The 19465-nt window shown below is 43.6% G+C and overlaps 1 protein-coding gene across 2 annotated transcripts in view; it reads left to right on the forward strand.

The window, feature by feature from the left end:
* Positions 1 to 2497: 2497 nt before the first annotated feature.
* The window catches only part of copb1 (COPI coat complex subunit beta 1), a 79123-nt gene continuing 62155 nt past the window's right edge, over positions 2498 to 19465 (forward strand). Inside the window, exon 1 of one of the 2 annotated variants that reach the window (XM_068046312.1) lies at positions 2498 to 2721. The gene's annotated coding sequence lies outside the window, so the exon portion shown is untranslated. The remainder of the gene's footprint in view (positions 2722 to 19465) is intronic. The other variant, XM_068046313.1, reaches the window with a different exon arrangement.

Consider the following 19465-nt stretch of genomic DNA (forward strand, 5'->3'; position numbering starts at 1 on the left):
GCTCTGCAGTCCTGCCGCATCCAGCCGTGAATGGTGGTGGACAATTAAACAACTAACTGGAGGAGGTGGCTCCACAAATATCCCCATCCTCAATGATGGGGGAGCCCAGCACATCAGTGCGAAAGATAAGGCTGAAGCATTTGCAACAATCTTCAGCCAGACGTGCCGAGTTGATGACCCATCTCGGCCTCCTCCTGAAGTCCCCAGCATCACAGATGCCAGACTTCAGCCAATTCGATTCACTCCGCGTGATATCAAGAAACGACTAAAGGCACTGGATACTGCAAAGGCTATGGGCCCTGACAATAGTCCGGCAATATTACTGAAGACCTGTGCTCCAGAACTTGCCGCGCCCCTAGCCAAGCTGTTCCAGTACGGCTACAACACTGGCATCTACCCGGCAATGTGGAAAATTGCCCAGGTATGTCCTGTACACAAAAAGCAGGACAAATCCAACCCGGCCAATTACCGCCCCATCAGCCTACTCTCAATCATCAGTAAAGTGATGGAAGGTGTCATCAACAGTGCCATCAAGCGGCACTTGCTTAGCAATAATCTGCTCGGTGAAGCTCAGTTCGGGTTCCGCCAGGGCCACTCAGCTCCTGACCTCATTACAGCCTTGGTTCAAACATGGACAAAAGAGCTGAACTCAAGAGGTGAGGTGAGAGTGACTGCCCTTGACATCAAGGCAGCATTTGACTGAATATGGCCAAGGAGCACTAGCAAAACTGAGGTCAATGGGAATCAGGGGGAAAACCCTCCGCTGGCTGGAGTCATACCTAGCGCAAATGAAGATGGTTGTGGTTGTTGAAGGTCAATCATCTCAGCTCTAGGACATCACTGCAGGAGTTCCTCAGGGTGGTGTCCTAGGCCCAACCATCTTCAGCTGCTTCAACAATGACCTTCCTTCAATCATAAGGTCAGAAGTGGGGATTTTTGCTGATGATTGCACAATGTTCAGCACCATTTGTGACTCTTCAGATACTGAAGCAGTCCGTGTAGAAATGCAGCAAGACCTGGACAATATCCAGGCTTGGGCTGATAATTTTTTATTTTTTTATTTTAGAGATACAGCATTGAAACAGGCCCTTCGGCCCACCGAGTCTGTGCTGACCAACAACCACCCATTTATACTAACCCTACAGTAATCCCATATTCCCTACCACCTCCCTACACGAGGGGCAATTTACAACGGCCAATTTACCTATCACCTGCAAGTCTTTGGCTGTGGGAGGAAACCGGAGCATCCGGCGAAAACACACGCGGTCACAGGGAGAACTTGCAAACTCCGCACAGGCAGTACCCAGAATCGAACTCGGGTCCCTGGAGCTGTGAGGCTGCGGTGGTAACCACTGCGCTACTGTGCCACCCCAATAAGTAGTAGGTAACTTTCGCGCCACACAAGTGCCAGGCAATGACCATCTCCAACAAGAGAGAATCTAACCATCTCCCCTTGACAGTCAAAGGCATTAGCATCGCTGGATCCCCCACTATCAACATCCTCGGGGCTACCATTGACCAGAAACTGGAGTAGCCATATAAATACCGTGACTACAAGAGCAGGTCAGAGGCTAGGAATCCCATGGCGAGTAACTCACCTCCTGACTCCCCAAAGCCTGTCCACCATCTCCAAGGCACGTCAGGAGTGTGATGGAATACTCTGCACTTGCCTGGATGGGTGCACCTCCAACAACACTCAAGAAGCTCGACACCATCCAGGACAAAGCAGCCCGCTTGATTGGCACCCCATCTACAAACCCCATCTACTGGCGCACTGTGGCAGCAGTGTGTACCATCTACAAGATGCACTGCAGCAATGCACCAAGTCTCCTTGGACAGCACCTTCCAAACCTGTGACCTTTACCAACTAGAAGGACAAGGGCAGCAAATGCATTGGAACACCACCACCTGCAAGTTCCCCTCCAAGTCACACACCATCCTGACTTGGAACTTTATCGCCGTTCCTTCACTGCCGTTGGGTCAAAATCCTGGAATTCCCTTCCTAACAGCACTGTGGGTATACCTACCCAACATGGACTGCAGTGGTTCAAGAAGGCAGCACCACCTCCACCTTCTCAAGGGCAATTAGGGATGGGCAATAAATACTGGCCTGGCCAACAACTCCCACATCCCATGAATGAATAAAAAAAATTATAGTTACTTCGGTGGGTTACTGGAAGTTGATATCTTCAGGCGAGGAGAGAAATAGTTGCGAAAAAATAAAAAATACACACATCAAATTTATCCAACACGTCGGGACAGATTTTACATTTTTAAATCAAAGCTGTCCCTAGGTTCTTGATTGGAGTAATATCTATAAACCAAAAGATTGATACAGATTGCAGAGCCATGTATAATATTTATATTCAAGATTGAGCTGTGTCAAAACAGGTTATAATTTCTGAAATGGAAGGAGTAACACTTTTCTCAGCCCTGATTGGTGCCTGGGCAGGCTTCGATTCGAAGTGTGACGTGGCTGTGAGGAGCGCGTTTGTGTGTCTGCTCTCAACTCGGCCGCCGTCGGTGTTGAGGTCGCAGTTCCACGTCAGCCAGAGAGTGATCGCAGGAGCGGAGTTGGACCGACCCGACTGATAGGGAGAGTGCGGGAGCGGAGCCGGACCGACAGGGACAGAGCGGGAGCAGCTGCCGCCGATCTGGACACGGACTCCGAAGGATCCTCCCCTCCCTGAGCCGGTTAGCAGGTTCAGTAAACGCTCCTAGGTAGGGCCCTGTGGAAGCCACAGAGCAGAGATTGTGAGTTCGCGGGCGGCCGCGGCCTAGAGCCGGGTTTGTTGTCTTCTCGGCCTTACTCGTGCTCCAGGAGCTTTTGATTTACCTTCATCTACAACAGGGTCTCAGTTTAAATTGAGAGGATTTGGTGATTGCATTTAGATTGGATTAAATCGAATGAAATCATAAATAATCCTTTGGAAGCAGCTGTTGGCGCTGCAAAATGTCTAAATATTCCCACAACATCAAGTTCAATCTTTGTTTAGTTTTGAGCAAGCTATCATTATAAATATTTGAAATATGGTTTTGCAAATCTCTCGACTTTCATCAGGTAAAACTTTCCATGCTCTGGGAAGTGCCAAGTGGTCAGAATGGCCAGTTCAACTTCCGAGACGAAGCTTCAGCAGGAGGAAACTGCGGTTTCATTAATAGGGTGAAGAAAAATTACAATGGATAATTTCTGTGATTCCTTTGTGAAATTTGCTTTTAAGTTGTGTACAAGATTATCATGGACCAGAAATGTCACTCAGCCCATCTTTTGGAAAGACTCCAGAGTTCTCTTCTAGCATGCAGTTTTTTTAACTGAATCATTAATTTCTTCCCATGTTCTTATTGGAAATTCCATGCCATATCGAACACTCTTAAGTATTTGCTTTTTATTACTTTGTGTCATTGTCTGTCTCTTTACCCTTCTCTTCCAGTTTAATTTTAAAGTAGTCTGCATTTACCATCTCCAAATTTGTTGCCTTTTAGTATCTCATTTCAAGTCTGAAATCATGGTACTTCATAATCAGACATCATTATTTTTATATCTCCTTTGTGTGCTGGTGAGAACTGGTTACAGTACTTCAAGTTTTGGTCTGACCACTTTAGGTTTTTAAAATTCTTTTATGGGATGTGTGTTTTTCTGGCAAGACCAGCATTTGTTGCCCATCCATTGTTGCCCTTGAGGTGATGGTGAGCCACTGCCTTGAACTGCTGCAGTTAATGTGGTGTAGGTATACCCACAGTGCTGTTAGGAAAGAAGTTCCAGGATTTTGACCCAGCGACAGTGAAAGAATGGCGATAAAGTTCCAAGTCAGGATGGTGTGTGGCTTGGTTGGAAACTTGGAGGTGGTGGTGTTCCCATGCATCTGCTGCCCTTGTCCTTCTAGTTGGTAGAGGTCGTGGGTTTGGAAGGTGCTGTTGAACGAGCCTCGGTGAGTTGTTGCAATGCATCTTGTAGATGGTACACACTGCTATCACTGTGCGTCGGTGGTGGAGGGAGTGAATGTTGAATGTGGTGGATGGGGTGTAGGTACACACACAGTGCTGTTAAGGAGGGAGCTACAGGATTTTGATCTGGCGATAGTGAAATATTTCCAAGTAAGGATAGTGTGTGGCTTGAAGGGGAACTTGCAGGTGGTGGTGTTCCTATGCATCTGCTGCCCTTGTCCTTGGATAAGGAAAATATTGTGGGTTTGGATGATGCTGTTGAAGGAGCCTTGGTGAGTTGTTGCAATGCATCTTGTACATGGTACACACTGCTACCACCACTGTGCTTCGGTGGTGGAGGGAGTGAATGTTGAATGTGGTGCCAGTCAAGTGAGCTGCTTTATCCTGGATGATGTGAGCTTCTTGAGTGTTGGAGCTGCACTCATCCTGGCAATTGGAGAGTATTCCATCACACTCTTAACTTAGCCCTGCAGATGGTGGACAGGCTTTGGGGAGTCAGGCGGTGAGTTACTCAGCACAGAATTCCCAGCCCCTCTCCTACTCTTGTAGCCACAGTATTTATATAGCTGGTCCATTAAGTTTCTGGTCAGTGATAACCCCCAGGTTGTTGGTGGGGAAGGGTAATGCCATTGATTGTCAATGGGAGATTGTTGAATTCCCTCATTGGAGTTGGTCATTGCCTGGCCCTTGTGTGGCATGAATGTTACTTTCCACCTATCAACCCAAGCCTGACTGTTGTCCAGGTCTTGCTGCATGGGGGCTTCAGTATCAGAGGAGTTGCAAATGGGCTTGCACACTGTACAGTTATCAGTGAGCATCCACACTTCTGATCTGGTGGAGGGAAGGTCATTGGTGAAGCAGCTGACGATGATTGGGTCCAGGACACTACCTGCAGCACTATCCTGGGGCTGAGATGATTGGCCTCCAACAACCACAAACATCTTCCTTTGTGCTGGCTATGACTCCAACCAGTGGCGAGTTTTCTCTCTGATTCCATTGACTTCAATTTTGCTAGGGTTCCTTGATGCCACACTCAGCTAGATATTGCCTTGATGTCAAGGGCAGTCATCCTCGACTCACCTCATTAATTCAGCTCTTTGGTTCATGTTTGAACAAAGGCTGTGATGAAGTCCGAAGCCAAGTGGCCCTGGCAGACCCCAAACTGAGCATCGGTGAGCAGGTACTGTTTGAGTACCGCTTGGTAGTACTGTCAATGACAAGTTCCATCACTTTGCTGATGATTGAAAGTCGACTGATGGGGTGGGAATTGGCAGAATTGGATTTGACCTGCTTTTTGTGGACAGGACATAGCTGGGCAATTTTCCACATTGCCTGCTGAATGCCAGTCTTTTATCTGTACTGCAACAACTTGGCTAGGGGGGCGGCTAGTTCTGGAGCACAAGCCTTCAGTACTACAGTTGGGATATTGTCCGGGCCCATAGCCTTTGCTGCTTCCAGTACCTTCAGTCGTTTCTTGATATCACGTGGAGTGAATTGGATTAGCTGAAGGCTGGCATCTATGATGCCAAGGACCTGAGGAGGAGGCCGAAATGGATCATCAACTCGGCACTTCTGGCTGAAGATGGTTGCAAATGCTTCAGCCTTGTCTTTTGCAATGACATGCTGGGCTGCACTGTCATTGTGGAAGGGGATGTTTGTGGAGCTTCCTCCTCCTGTTAGTTGTTTAATTGTCCACCACCATTCATAACTAGATGTGGCAGGACTGCAGAGCTTTGATCTGATATGTTGATTGTGGTATTTGCTTAGTGCTGTCTGTCGCATGTTGCTTCTGCTGTTTAGCATGCATGTAGTCCTGTGTTGTAACTTCACCAGGTTGGCATCTCATTTTTAGCTTTGTATGGTGCTGCTCATCTTTGAAGAAGTAACAAGTGCTGTGGATAAAGGGGAACTGGTGGATGTACTGTACATAGATTTCCAGAAGACATTTGATAAGGTGTCACTTACTGTTACTGTGGTGTAGGGGGTAAAATTTTGGCATGGACAGAAGATTAGCTAGCTGACAGGAAACAGAATAGGCATAAATGGGTCACTTTTTGGTTGGCATGATGTAACGAGTGGTGTGTCACAGGATCAGTGCTGGGGCTTCAACTTTTTACAATTTACATAAATGTTTTGGATGAAGGAACTGAAGGTATGGTAGCTAAATTTGCTGATGACACAAAGATAGGTAGGAAAGTAAGTTGTCAAGAGGACATGAGGCTACAATGGGATATAGATAGGTTCAGTGAGTGGACAAAGATCTGGCAAATGGACTCTAATGTGGGAAAATGTGAAATTGTCCATTTTGGCAGCAAGAATAAAAAAGAAGCATGTTATCTAAATTGGGAGAGTGCAGAGCTCTGAGATGCAGAGGGATCTGGGTGTTCTAGTGCATTAATCGCAAAAGGTTAGTATACAGGTTCAGCAAGTAATTAGGAAAGCTAATAGAATGTTTTCATTTATTGCCAGGGGAATTGAATACAAAAGTAGGGAGGTTATGCTTCAGTTATACAGGGCATTGGTGAGACCACATATGGAGTTCTGTGTACAGTATTGGTCTCCTTATTTAAGGAAGGATGTAAATGCATTGGAAGCAGTTCAGAGAAGGTTTTCTAGACTAACACTTGGGATGGGCGGGTTGTCTTACGAGGAAAGGTTGGATAGGCTAGGCTTGTATCTGCTGGAATTTAGAAGAGTAAGAGGCGACTTGATTGAAACATATAAGATCCAAATCTTGACAGGCTGGATGTGGAAAGGATGTTTTCTCTTGTGGATGAATCTAGAAATAGGGGTCGCAGTTTAAAAATTAGTGGTTGCCCATTTAAGACAGAAAAATTATTTCTGTGAGGGTCGTGAGTTTTTGGAACTCCCTTCCTCAAAAGATGGTGAAAGCAGAGTCTTTGAATATTTTTAAGGCAGAGGTAGATAGATTCTTGATAAGCAAGGGGGTCAAAGGTTATCAGGGGTAGGCAGGAATGTGGAGTTGAGGTGATAATCAGATCAGTCATGATCTTATTGAAAGCCGGAGCAGGCTCGAGGGGCCGAGTGGCCTACTCCTGCCCCTAATTGGTATGTATGTTCGTATGCTTGTGGCATACTCACCTGCATTCATTGAATCAGGTTTGATCCCCTGGCTTGACAGTAATGGTAGATTGAGGGATATGCTGGGCCATGAGGTTATGGATTGTGGTTGAATACAATTCTTCTGCTGATGGCCCACAGTGCCTCAAGGATACCCATTTTTGTGATGTTCTATCTGTTCTGAACCTATCCCATTTAGCACAGTGGTAGTGCCACACAACATGATGGGGGGTAAACTCAGTTGTGAAGATGAGACTGTGTCTTCACAAGGACGATATGCGGTGATGACTCCTACCGTTCCTGTCATGGACAGATGAAACTGCGACAGGTGGATTGGTGAGGGTGAGGCCAAGCAGGTTTTCCCCGCTACACTTGCTGCTGCAGGCCCAGTCTAGCAGATATGTCCTTCAGGATTCGGCCAGCTGGGTCAGTTGTGGCGCTACCAAATCACTCTTGGTGATGAGTATTGAAGTCCCCCACCTAGGACCATTACCTTTATGCTATTGTTCCTATAAGTTTGATCATGACTTCTTCTGATTTGTATTCTCCTGTTGTGTCTACAGTAGTTCAACATTTTATTGGCTTTGTGAATTGCTGCTCTGCATTGGTTGGACATGTTGAGTGTCAAGTCTACAAAGACTCCTTGGTCATCTTCAGCTTCAGTACCATTCATGGAGAATGTGTATTTCTGATTTTTCCTTTCCATGTCTATATTTTTATTTTTTAAAGTTTTATTTTAGAGATACAGCACTGAAACAGGCCCTTCGGCCCACCGAATCTGTGCTGACCATCAGCCACCCATTTATACTAATCCTACATTAATCCCATTACCCTCTCACATCCCCACTTTCTCTCAATTCCCCTACCACCTACCTATACTCGGGGCAATTTATAATGGCCAATTTACCTATCAACCTGCAAGTCTTTGGCTGTGGGAGGAAACTGGAGCACCTGGCAAAAACCCACGCAGTCACAGGGAGAGCTTGCAAACTCCGCACAGGCAGTACCAGGAACTGAACCCGGGTCACTGGAGCTGTGAGTAATCACTGCGCCGCCTAATGATATTAAATATCATCTGCCATTGTTTTGCTCATTTGGATATTTTGTGGTACTCATTTTGTTATTTTTGAGCTGCTTCCTCTGATTTCATTGTCCTTTCTAATTTATCGTTTGCAAATCTGAGCAATTTGCATTGTATTAATGAAACTAAGTCTTGTCACAAAGTCAAGATTTAAGGCTTTTTAACTTTGACAAATTATACTGTATGTTTGAATGTTCTGTGTAATTGTCAGTGAAAAAATCCTTAATTCTTGACAATAGTAACAGTTGAAGTGAAATTTAATATTGTATTTTAAATATCAGCCACAGAATCATACAAAAATTTTATCTGTAAAGAACAAAATTTCATAAAGCAAGTTATTGTACATTTCACAAATGTTAATCAACATGCTCTGAGACAAATATTTACTTCCGTAGCAATATTAATTGCTTTTTGTATGAGATGCCCTTCATAAAATTAGATTTAAAAAAAAAATGAACATAAATTATTTTCTTAACTGTAAACTGTTAAATATAAAAAAATTGTTTTTTGTTTTCTGTATTAAAATATTGATCTCCACATCCTCCCCACAGCTTACCTTTCCACCGAGCTTTGTATCATCATCAAACTTAGATACATTACTATCTGACTGTTCATCCAAGTCATTAATATAGAGTGTAAATAGCTGAGGACCCAGCACTGATCCTTGTGGCACCCCACTATTCACTGCTTGTCAACTTGAAAATGTTCCATTTATGCTCACCCTCTGCTTCCGGTCTGTCAACCAATCCTCTATCCACGCTAATATATTACCCCCAACATCAGGAGCCTATTAATCTTTTATGTGGCACCCTATCGAATCCCTTTTGAAAATCCAGGTATACTCCATCTCCTGGTTCCCCTTTATCTACCCTCAAAAAACATCCTCAAAAAACTAATAAATTTGTCAAACAGGATCTCCCTTTAGTAAAACCATGCTGTTATGACCAGGTAAGAAAGAGGTCTAGGGGTTCCCTTTCAGCCTTCACCTAGTCTTACTGTAACACGGTTTTATTTTTAAACACACTGTTATTTGAGCTTCCCCTTGGTGAATCCCTGTTCACCGCTTTCCAATTATAAGGTAAGGAAATGAGCACATACAGGCTTCTTCGGTTTAAAGAAGAAAAGTGAAATTTATTAAAACTTAAACTTAAACTCTAATTCGGTTAATGCCTACGGAAACATGACGCACCCCATGCTAGCATGCATACGTGATACACACATGCAGATCGGGACAGAAAAGAGCAGAAGAAAAATAATGTGGAGAGGTTTGAGGCAATATCTGAAGAGTTTCTTGTTACTGTGCTTGAAGCTCGCTGTAGAATCCTTTTGTAGGTTGTTCTTGCTTTTCGGTTATTCTTGCTTTTCGTTGGGGCCGAGTATTCTTCTTAAACTTTGTTCACTGTCAGAGACTTTTCTCTCTCATGGGGTTCATGTGTCTTCAATGGATTCCAAAGCTGGTAAGAAAGAGATGGGAACAGACAGGAGAGCGATGTTCTCAATCCGGGAGCTTTCTGTCTTCAAACACACTTTTTCCAATTTAAAACTCTTAGTTCAAAACTCTGCAAAAGCCAGTTGGTCATGTGACTAAACTAGTCTGACCACGTCTGTTCTGTGTATTGGGAGCAGGGACAGGTTCCTTTGTTCCAACACTATCTGCTAGTATGCAAAAATGTCTTGCCGGCTCGGGGCCTGGCAATTCCTTGTAATAGGCCCTCTTTTCTTCCCAGCAACAATTTAAAGTTTAATGCCGATGTGGCAAGATTAATGTGCATCATTCTTGGCAGGTGAGGGCCTGCTTTGACAATGCTGACTTGTTCTAATTATACTATGCTTTTCCAAGGTCAATGTAAAGATGTCCTTAATAATAGTTTCCAGCATCTTCCCAACGACTGATGTTAGGCTAACTGGCCTGTAGTTCCCTGTTTTCTCTCTACCTCCTTTCTTGAAAAGCGGCATAATATTTGCCAATTTCCAATCTGATGGAACCATTCCTGAATCTAAGGAATTCTGGAAATTCATAGCCACCGCATCCACTATCTCTGCAGCTATCTCTTTTAGAACCCTAGGATGTAGGCCATCTGGTCCCGGGGACTTGTCAGTAATGCCTGGCTGCTTGACCCGAACCCGGCCAAACCCAACTACGTGTGTCAGGCCCGGTCTATATTCTGTGTCCAGCATTTGGGCTCAGGTCGGGTTCGGGTTGACTGTGGTTGTGTTTTGTTTTGTATTGTTTTCTTTTAAATCTTTGTTTTGATGTGATTTTTTTTTTCTGTACTAATAACATGTTTGATTTTTTTGGGTTGGGTCGGGCATGAAAAAAAATTGAAGAACTCGGTCCCGGTTCGGGTTGGTTGAGGTTGGGTTGGGCCTGGGTCGGGTTTTAATTTTTTACCCGAGCCAGGCTTTACTTGTCAGATTTTAGGCCTTTAAGTTTCTCCAATACTTTTTCTCGACTGATATCAATATCCTTAATTTTTTTTAGATTTAGATATACAGCACTGAAACCAGCCCTTCGGCCCACCGAGTCTGTGCTGACCATTAACCACCCATTTATACTAATCCTACACTAATCCCATATTCCTACCACATCCTCACCTGTCCCTATATTCCCCTACCTATACTAGGGGCAATTTATAATGGCTAATTTACCTATCAACCTGCAAGTCTTTTGGCTGTGGGAGGAAACCGGAGCACCCGGAGACACAGGGAGAACTTGCAAACTCCACACAGGCAGTCCCCAGAATTGAACCCGGGTCGCTGGAGCTGTGAGGCTGCGGTGCTAACCACTGCGCCACTGTGCCGCCCATAATTTCCTCACTCTTTTAGCCCCTAGGTTACCGCCTGATGATTTTGAGTTTGTGAATAAGCCAAAACCTTTTGTCCGTCACCCCCATAAACCCAAGAAGGATAGAAAGTGGGAGAGTGAAAGGAAGGCAAGTAACCGAGGGCAAGAAGGAACAGGTGGGAATGCCCCAGGATCACCACCTCAGGTCAGAAAGGAAGGTGCTGAGGGTAGAAGTGAGGTTCACAAGCCGAAGTGTTATCATTGCCACAAAATGGGTCATCTTCGTTCAGAATGCTGGAAATTGCGAGGTAAAGCCATTGGACTTGTTGGGGTACACAAAGCTAGTGCAGAGGAAAAGACTCTGACCGAGTGGATAGCAGACCAGGCTATAGCTTTAACGGCAGATGTAAAACCAGATACTAAAATTAAAAGGAGTGTAGAGGTGAAAAATAAAATACCCGCAAGTTATAATGATTTTTTTGTCAAAGGGGAAAGTAACTCCATATCCTGTAAATGAGGCAGGAAAATCGATCATTATACTTAGGGTTACAGGAGCAACCCGGACAATCTGCTGGGAAAGCTATCAGGTTTCCACCAGAGAGCGTCTTGAACGCTAAAGTTTTAGTTAATGGTATTGGCGGGGTGGATATACCCGTACCTTTATATAAAGTACGCCTCGAGAGTGACTTAATATCTGGGATGGTAACTAGGAGTTTTCCACAGTTTGCCAGTAGAAGGAATTGATCTACTCCTAGGCAATGATTTAGCTGGATCAAAAGTATCAGTTTGTCCTATAATTATAGGGGAACCAAATGAAATTAGGTAAATGGAGCAATTATCGGAACAAGTTCCGGGAATATTTCCTGCATGTGTAGTTACCCGAGCAATGGCTAAACGGGATCCATTGTCGGAGATAAAAGGGGCACCACAAACAGATAGCCAAGTATTTATTTATTTAGAGATACAGCACTGAAACAGGCCCTTCGGCCCACCGAGTCTGTGCTGACCAACAACCACCCATTTATACTAATCCTACATTAATCCCATATTCCCTACCACATCCCCACCATTCTCCTACCACCTACCTACACTAGGGGCAATTTACAATGGCCAATTTACCTATCAACCTGCAAGTCTTTGGCTGTGGGAGGAAACCGGAGCACCCGGCGGAAACCCACGCGGTCACAGGGAGAACTTGTAAACTCCGCACAGGCAGTACCCAGAACTGGACCCGGGTCGTGGGAGCTGTGAGGCTGCGGTGCTAGCCACTGCACCACTGTGCCACCCATTTGAAACCTTATTTGGGGATTTCGATAATCCAAATGACATGTTTAACAGATCGTCTATCATTGCAGCACAGCAAGCTGATCCAGAGATATACCGAATAGCACAGATGGCTCTGACAGAAGCTGAGGCGAAAGGAGTTCTGGAAGGCTATTACATGGCAAACGGGGTTTTGAGGAGGAAATGGAGACTGCCTCATCGGCCTGCAGACGAAGACTGGACAGTTGTTGAACAGATAGTGGTACCACCTAAATATCACCAGCACGCTGACATTCCTTTTGTAGGGCATGGGAGAATTCAGAAGACCAAATCACGCATAATTACTGGCCAGGTCTTATAAAGGATGTGAGACAGTTTTGTCGGACATGCCATACATGTCAAATGGTGGGAAAACCACAACCTACCATAAAGCGGGCACCACTAGTTCCCATACCAGTGATTGAGGAACCACTTAGCAGGGTATTAGTAGACTGTGTAGGACCCTTGCCAAAATCACAAGTGGGACATTAATACATACTATCATGAATATGGCTACTCGAGTCCCAGAGGCCATTCCTTTGAGGACAAGTACTGCTTGAATAGGAGTAGAAAAGTTAACCCAATTCTTTGAGATATGGGTTGCTATTTGACATTCAATCAGATCAAGGTTCTGATTTCATGTGTAAGAGATTTCAAGAAGTCATGTCCAATTTGGGGATTAGACAGTTGAAATCTTCAGCATATCACCTTCAGAGAGATTTCACCAAACTCTCAAAACAATGATTAGAACATACTGTCACGAATGACTGGGATAAAGTACTCGACTTTCTTTTATTTGCCACCATAGACTCAGCGAATGAGTTTACAGGCTTCAGTCCTTTCGAATTTGTTTACGGACATGAAGTAAGAGGTTCTCTAAAACTTATAAAAGACAGATGGAACAAAAGATTGAATCTTTGATACTAGACTATGTATCTGTGTTCTGGGAAAGGCTCACGAAAACATGTGGTGTAGCTCAATAACACCTTAAAGCATCCGAAGCCAATATGACAAAATGGGCAGACAAAAATGCATAAGCCTGTGATTTTCAACCAGGGGTGAAGGATAAGTGTTGTTAGAGGGAGAACCAGTGAAAGCATGGTTCGGTGGCCCATATAGAGTGATCAAAAGAGTGGGTAAGGTGGATTACTTGATTGACACCCCGATAGCCAGAAGAAGAGTCGCTTGTGTCACGTCAGTATGCTAAAGCAATATTTATTGCAGGGAGGAGAATAAACCAGTACAGGTATGTTAGGTAATGGGATTGTTCAGAAGGAAAAGGATATTGAGAATGAGGCAGATGCAGGCCTATGAAATTCTCAGTTTGAACCTCCACCTATCAGATTAGTGAATACGGAATGGCTAGGAAAATTGGACAACATGCTTTTGCACTTAGAGGCAAAACAACGTGAAGACCTAACCAGGCTTTTCACAACGTTTGAAAGAGTTGTAGGGATAAGCCAGGATGTACAACCTTAGCCACACATGATGTGGGTATAGGGTGAACCATTCCTTTAAAACAACATACTTGCCGCTTAGGTCCAGACAGACAGGCCCCAAGTGGAAGCAGAGTTCCAATGGGTGCTGAAGACAGCTTAGTTGAACCTAGTCAGGATAGCTGGAATTCGCAGGTGGTCTTGATGCCTAAACGTGGTGGGTCAGCTCAAACTTACATAGACTACAGAAAAGTCAGTAAGGTAACGAAGGCAGACTCCTATCCAAATTCTAATTTAAAAGACTTTCTGGACAGAGTGGGCAACACCATGTGTCTTAAAGAGACAGATGTGTTGAAGGGATACTGTCAAATTCCTTTGACGCCCCAAGATAAGGAAAAATCAGCTTTCATTAGACTGGATGGGATTTCCCGGTGTCAAGTGATGCCACACAGGTGAAGGGGTACTCGAGAAACTTCTCAGAGAATAGTGAACCCAGAAATGACCAGTGTTCCTCGCTGTGCAGTTCATCAGGCTGAGGTGATGGACAATGGGGACACTTGGAAGGAAAACACAAAACAACTGGGAGACTATGTTTGGAAGCTTGAAATGGGCTAATTGGGACACCTTTGTAAAATTTAAAGCTAAAATATTGTTGGTGTTTTTTCAATTTCTAATTTTTACATTGTAATGAAACACATTTCGGGAATGGCGTTTCATTTCGCCAGGGGTAGAGGCGTCACGGTCGTGTGTTTTTTCTTTTCTCTCCTCGGGAAATATTGTGGTACGCATTTAAGACTATACAAGATCAGCACTTCTTTAAGGCAGCAAGCTCTGGAGTTGCTGTGTCAAAGTGCATTCTGGTTGCCAGGCAACAACCATACAGTGAAAAGAGAACAGATCTATAATGTATCTGTTTTGACTTTGAAACCAGCTGGCAAAAAAATAGTTTGTTCAGTTAGTAGACTGTTGCAGCCCATGAAGGAAATAGGAGAGCGCTCGAAGTCAGTTTAAACCCTGTGTAGTTTCTCTCTCAAAATTCTAAAACACTTTGAGCCAAATTAATTCCTTAAAGAAATAAATGAAGAAGATTTTTATTCTTTCACAACAAATTATTGATCTGCTGTGTTCATCGCTGGAAAAGAGGAGTTTAATACTACAACTGCTGAATTCCTATCTTTGGAAGGATCTTCGGATTCATCAGGCCTTGGAAGACTGCAAATGAACTTTGACTGTGTTGTATTGGAAGACTGTTGGTCAGAAGCGTAATCTGCAAAGACTTTATTGTTTTTTCTATTTTTTTCAGGCAACTAATTAAAAACCAAACTACTGTTTGAGTATATGTATGCCAATGCTGGAGTTAGATTTTTTTTAAATAAGAAGTTAAGAAATCTTTCGATATTGGTTTATCTTAGTGGTTAAAGATTTTAGTTTTTTTTAATAAATAGTTAATTTGTTGATATCTAAAGTTACCAGGTTTGGTTCACTTCATTCGGGGATGACTAGACTATTTCAATACAACAGCTGTTTTCTTCGGGTTGGAAAGCTTAAAGAAATATGATGCGACCTATGGAGCGACAGGACTGAATTGACAGTGTGTTGCTCCCACCGCAATCAGAATCATACATCTTGATTGGGGGCTTTGTCCTGAGCAGTCGTAACAACATCCCTCTCCTCAAAAACAACCTTTGACCCCTGCCCTTGTAAAGTATTGCACCATCTCCAACCTCTCTTTACTCTCCAAAGTCCTTGAACATGTAGCTTCCCAAATCCATGACCGTCTTTCCTGCAACTCCATATTTGAATCCCTCCAATCAGGCTTCTACTCCTGCCACAGAATAGAAACAGCCCTTATCAACGTTACAAACTACACTATGACCGTGGTGAACAATCACTCTTCATTCTTCTCAGACTGTCTGAAGCCTTTGACACAGTTGATCATACCATCCTCCTCCAATACCTCTCTTCCATTGTCCAGTTGGGTGGGACAGCCCTTGCCTGATTCCATTCTGACCTATCCAGCCAGAGAATCGCCTGCAATTCTGTCTCTTCCTGCTCCCACATGCTATGTCTGCAGTCCCCCAAGGATCTATCCTGTTCCTCCTTCTGTTTCTCATCTACATGCTGCCTCTCTGCAACAGTGTGCAAAAACAGCATGTCAGGTGCTGCATGTACGCTGACGCCATCCGGTTCTAGTTCACCACCACCTCTCTCGACTCCTCCACTCTTTGATTTGTGTCACTGCTTCTTTGACGTACAGTACTGGACGAGGAGAAATTTCCTCCAACTAAGGTCTTTGGTACCTGCCGCAAACTCCTTTCCTTAACTGTTTTGAAGTTATCCCCATGTCTTGGCCTATATCCATCAATCAACATCACAAAAACAGATTATCTGGTCATGATCGTATTGATGTTTGTGGGAGCTTGCTTTGTGCAAATTGACTGCCACGCCACCTACATTGTAACAGTAACTGCACTTCAAAAGTACTTCATTGGCTCAAGTGTTCTGGGATATCCTGCGGTTATGAAAGGCGCTATTTCAACGCAAGTTTTCCTTTTTTTTCCTTTGTTTTCACCGACTGTATCCTTTTCTGTGGCAACTGTGAGGCTGAACCAGACCGCTTACAACCTTGGTGTCATATTTGCCCGCAAGATGAGTTTCTGACCCCATATCCGCTCACCAAGACTACCTAATTCCACCTGCATAACGTCATCTACTTCTACCCTTGCCTCAGCTTATCTGCAACTGCACTTCAATGCCTTTGTTACCTTTAGATTTGACTATTTCAGTGCTGTGCTTGCCGGCCTTCCATCTTCCACGCTCCGTAAACTTGATCTCACCCAAAACTCTGCTGTCCATATCCTAGCTTGCACCCAGTCCCATTCACCCATTACCCTTATAGTTGTTGACCTACATATGCCGCTGGTTCGGCAATACCTCAATTTTAACATGATCTTCCTTGTTTTCAAATCTCACCATGACCCTCCTAGTTACCATTGCTGGCTGTGTCTGGAACTGCCTAAACTCTAGAATTCCCTCTCTAAACCTCTCTGCCTCTCTATTTCTCTCTCCTCCTTTAAGACGCTCCTTAAAACCTCCCGCTCTGACCAAGTTTTTGGTCATATGTCTTGATATATCCTTATGTGGTTCAGGGTCAAATTTTGTTTGGCGTGCTCCTGCTAAGTATCCTGGGACATTTTACTACCTTAAAGACACTGTATAAATGCAAATTGTTGCTGTCAATGGCAGCTTGAAATTATGACAATCAGAAAACATTGTACCAGATAAGAAAGGGGCAACAACAGAAATGTTCAAAGAATCAGCTTTTCCCTTTTTAATAATAGTAGCTTTGGTTTTGCACAAACACTTTTTTTTGACACTAATGTTGTACACTGTTTAAAGCTTAATTATAGTTCTCTACTGACAAAGTAAATTATGCACTAAGTAACTGACCCTTACAATCTGTTAAGGTCCATGTTCATTTCCTGGTCTGAGCTGAGTTATGATGTTTCAGCTTTGGTAGCAATAGGGGTGCTGCAATGGGCTCACACGGTAACAGGGCAAGTCAGCTCATGGCTGCTTCTGATTTCTGTCCAAGGGAACCTGCTAGCAGGGCACGTGTGTCATTTTTGGGTGAGGACAGTTTTGGGTTTCTGAGTGATGACTTCTACATTGAATAGCTTGTTGACATTTCTTATTGAGGCTCGCATGAATATTGGCCACTTGGGTAAGATACTGGAAGGCATCGAAAAACCCTGGAAATTGAGTTGAGTAAAGTTTGGATACCATCATGACAGGGAGGGAGGGGAAAATTGTTATGGCAGAAGAATGAGTAATTTTGAATTCTGATTTCCTTTAAAGTTATGAACATTTTACACAGGAAACTTGCTCAACTGACACCTTTTTTTGAAAATATTTTCAACTACTTTATCAGTGTTCATTAGAAACTAATTTTTCTGGAAGTTCTGTTTCTCAACCAATGGGTGAAAGCTCCAGATAAAAATCTTGAATACTTTTTCCATCTGGTGCAACTCCTGAATGAGTATGTGTGCTGACAGAATCTGTTTTCTTCAGTAGCATTAACAGAAACCTGGGCTGTGTAGAATCTGTTATTGACAAAGAAATTATCATGGACGAGATGTAACTTTGTATGTTGCTCATAGGTTTACATTTGATTCTTTTTTTGCAAACTATTGTGACACATGATTTGTGAAATGTGTGTTAAAATCACATTTGCCTGTAATAAAGTTGATTTATAACTTGCCAAAACAATGCCTGTTCAAGCAAAAGTGGGCAAAAGTGCTGAGCAGTTACAGCTAATGAATTTCTGGAGTAAAATTGTGAAAATAACAATGTGCGAATCAATTACCCTTTCAGTTGCCATTGAATAGGCAAATAAAATCCATTTTTGTGAAGTTGAGCTCAACTGATGGTTCATTTTGCGTACAAAAAAAATAGCCACAATGTTTGAATTTCTATTGTGAGCTTGCGTGAGAGCAGGTTTTGGTTTGGATATTTTTCATTTGTTTCACTCCATTTCCTTCTCTATTTCACCTCTCTTCATCATCCACTGCCTCTGTTGTTGGACCGCTTGTCTGATACCCAGCCTGGATGAGCCTCAATTTCGTCCAGTTAAACATTGGGAAGACTAAAGCCATGGTCTGGCTCCTGCTACTATTTGTACCCTTACCACCAATTTCATCCTCCTCCTGAGGCACTGTCTTGGGTTGAAGCTGACTATTCGCAACCTCTGTGTAGTATTTGACCCTGAGTTGAGCTTCTGATCCCGTATCCTCTCCAGAACAAAGACTGTCGATTTCTACCTCAGTAATATGGCCTATCTCCACTTAAATCTGCTAAAACCCTCATCCATTTCTTCGTCACCTCTGGACGTAAGTGTTTGAATGCTCTCCTGGGTGTCCTTCTATCCTTCACTCTGCGTAAACTTCACTTCAACTGAGAGTGTTGTTTGTATTCTTTTTCACACTGGGTTCAGCTTGTCAGTTATCCCTGTCATCACTAAGCTGTATTGGCTCCCTGTCTTAAGTTCTGGATTTTAAACTCTCATTCACTTGTTCAAATTTCTAGCCAGCTTGAACCTCTCTGTGTCTGTAAACTTTGTCATCCTCCTTCTCCCGAACTCTTTGTTCCTCTTGCATCTTCTGCACTGCCACCTCTCTGTTCTCTAATGTGGTAATCTTGCCGTTCGCACCCTAGATCTCATCCTTGGTAATGCTGTCGCTGAACATCTTTGTTTTCTACTTCCCTTGTTTGATTTTAAGAAGGGTGTTAAAACAGCCTCTTTCACCAAGCTCTTGGGCACTCCTGCAAATATCCCTGTCCTTGTCGTTGGGGTCCATTTTTTGTTTCTGCTTCTTAGAAGGGCTTTGGGACTTCAAATTGCTGCATCAATGTAAGTTGGCTCTTCATGGATACTGGTAGGAGATAATGTGACATCTTGGACAACTCCAGTATTCTGCAGAAAAAAAAACAAAACCAGCAAATATTCCTTTTCTTTGAATAAAGGGTTCTGTCAGCTCTAGTGTAGACATTCAGCCAGGTTTTACACATAGTGGCCCAGATGTTGTGGTTGTAATGATGGCAGAAGTGTCAGTGTTCACTGTCATTATTCTGTGAAACTAACAGCGACTTCTGGCATCGACACGTGCAGTTAATTGTGGAAATCCAGAATTTGCTGTCCGTGATTTCCTCCACTCATCCACAGATTGTCCTCATCAAGTCCGTGCAGATGGAAGTCTTAGAAATCATTTGATTTGATGTGAACATTCACTTTTTATGCTGTTAGTATTGCTGTAAAAAGTCTTGAAAAGGTTATAC

Source organism: Heterodontus francisci, chromosome 14 (genome assembly GCF_036365525.1).
Source record: "Heterodontus francisci isolate sHetFra1 chromosome 14, sHetFra1.hap1, whole genome shotgun sequence".
Lineage (NCBI taxonomy): Eukaryota > Metazoa > Chordata > Chondrichthyes > Heterodontiformes > Heterodontidae > Heterodontus > Heterodontus francisci.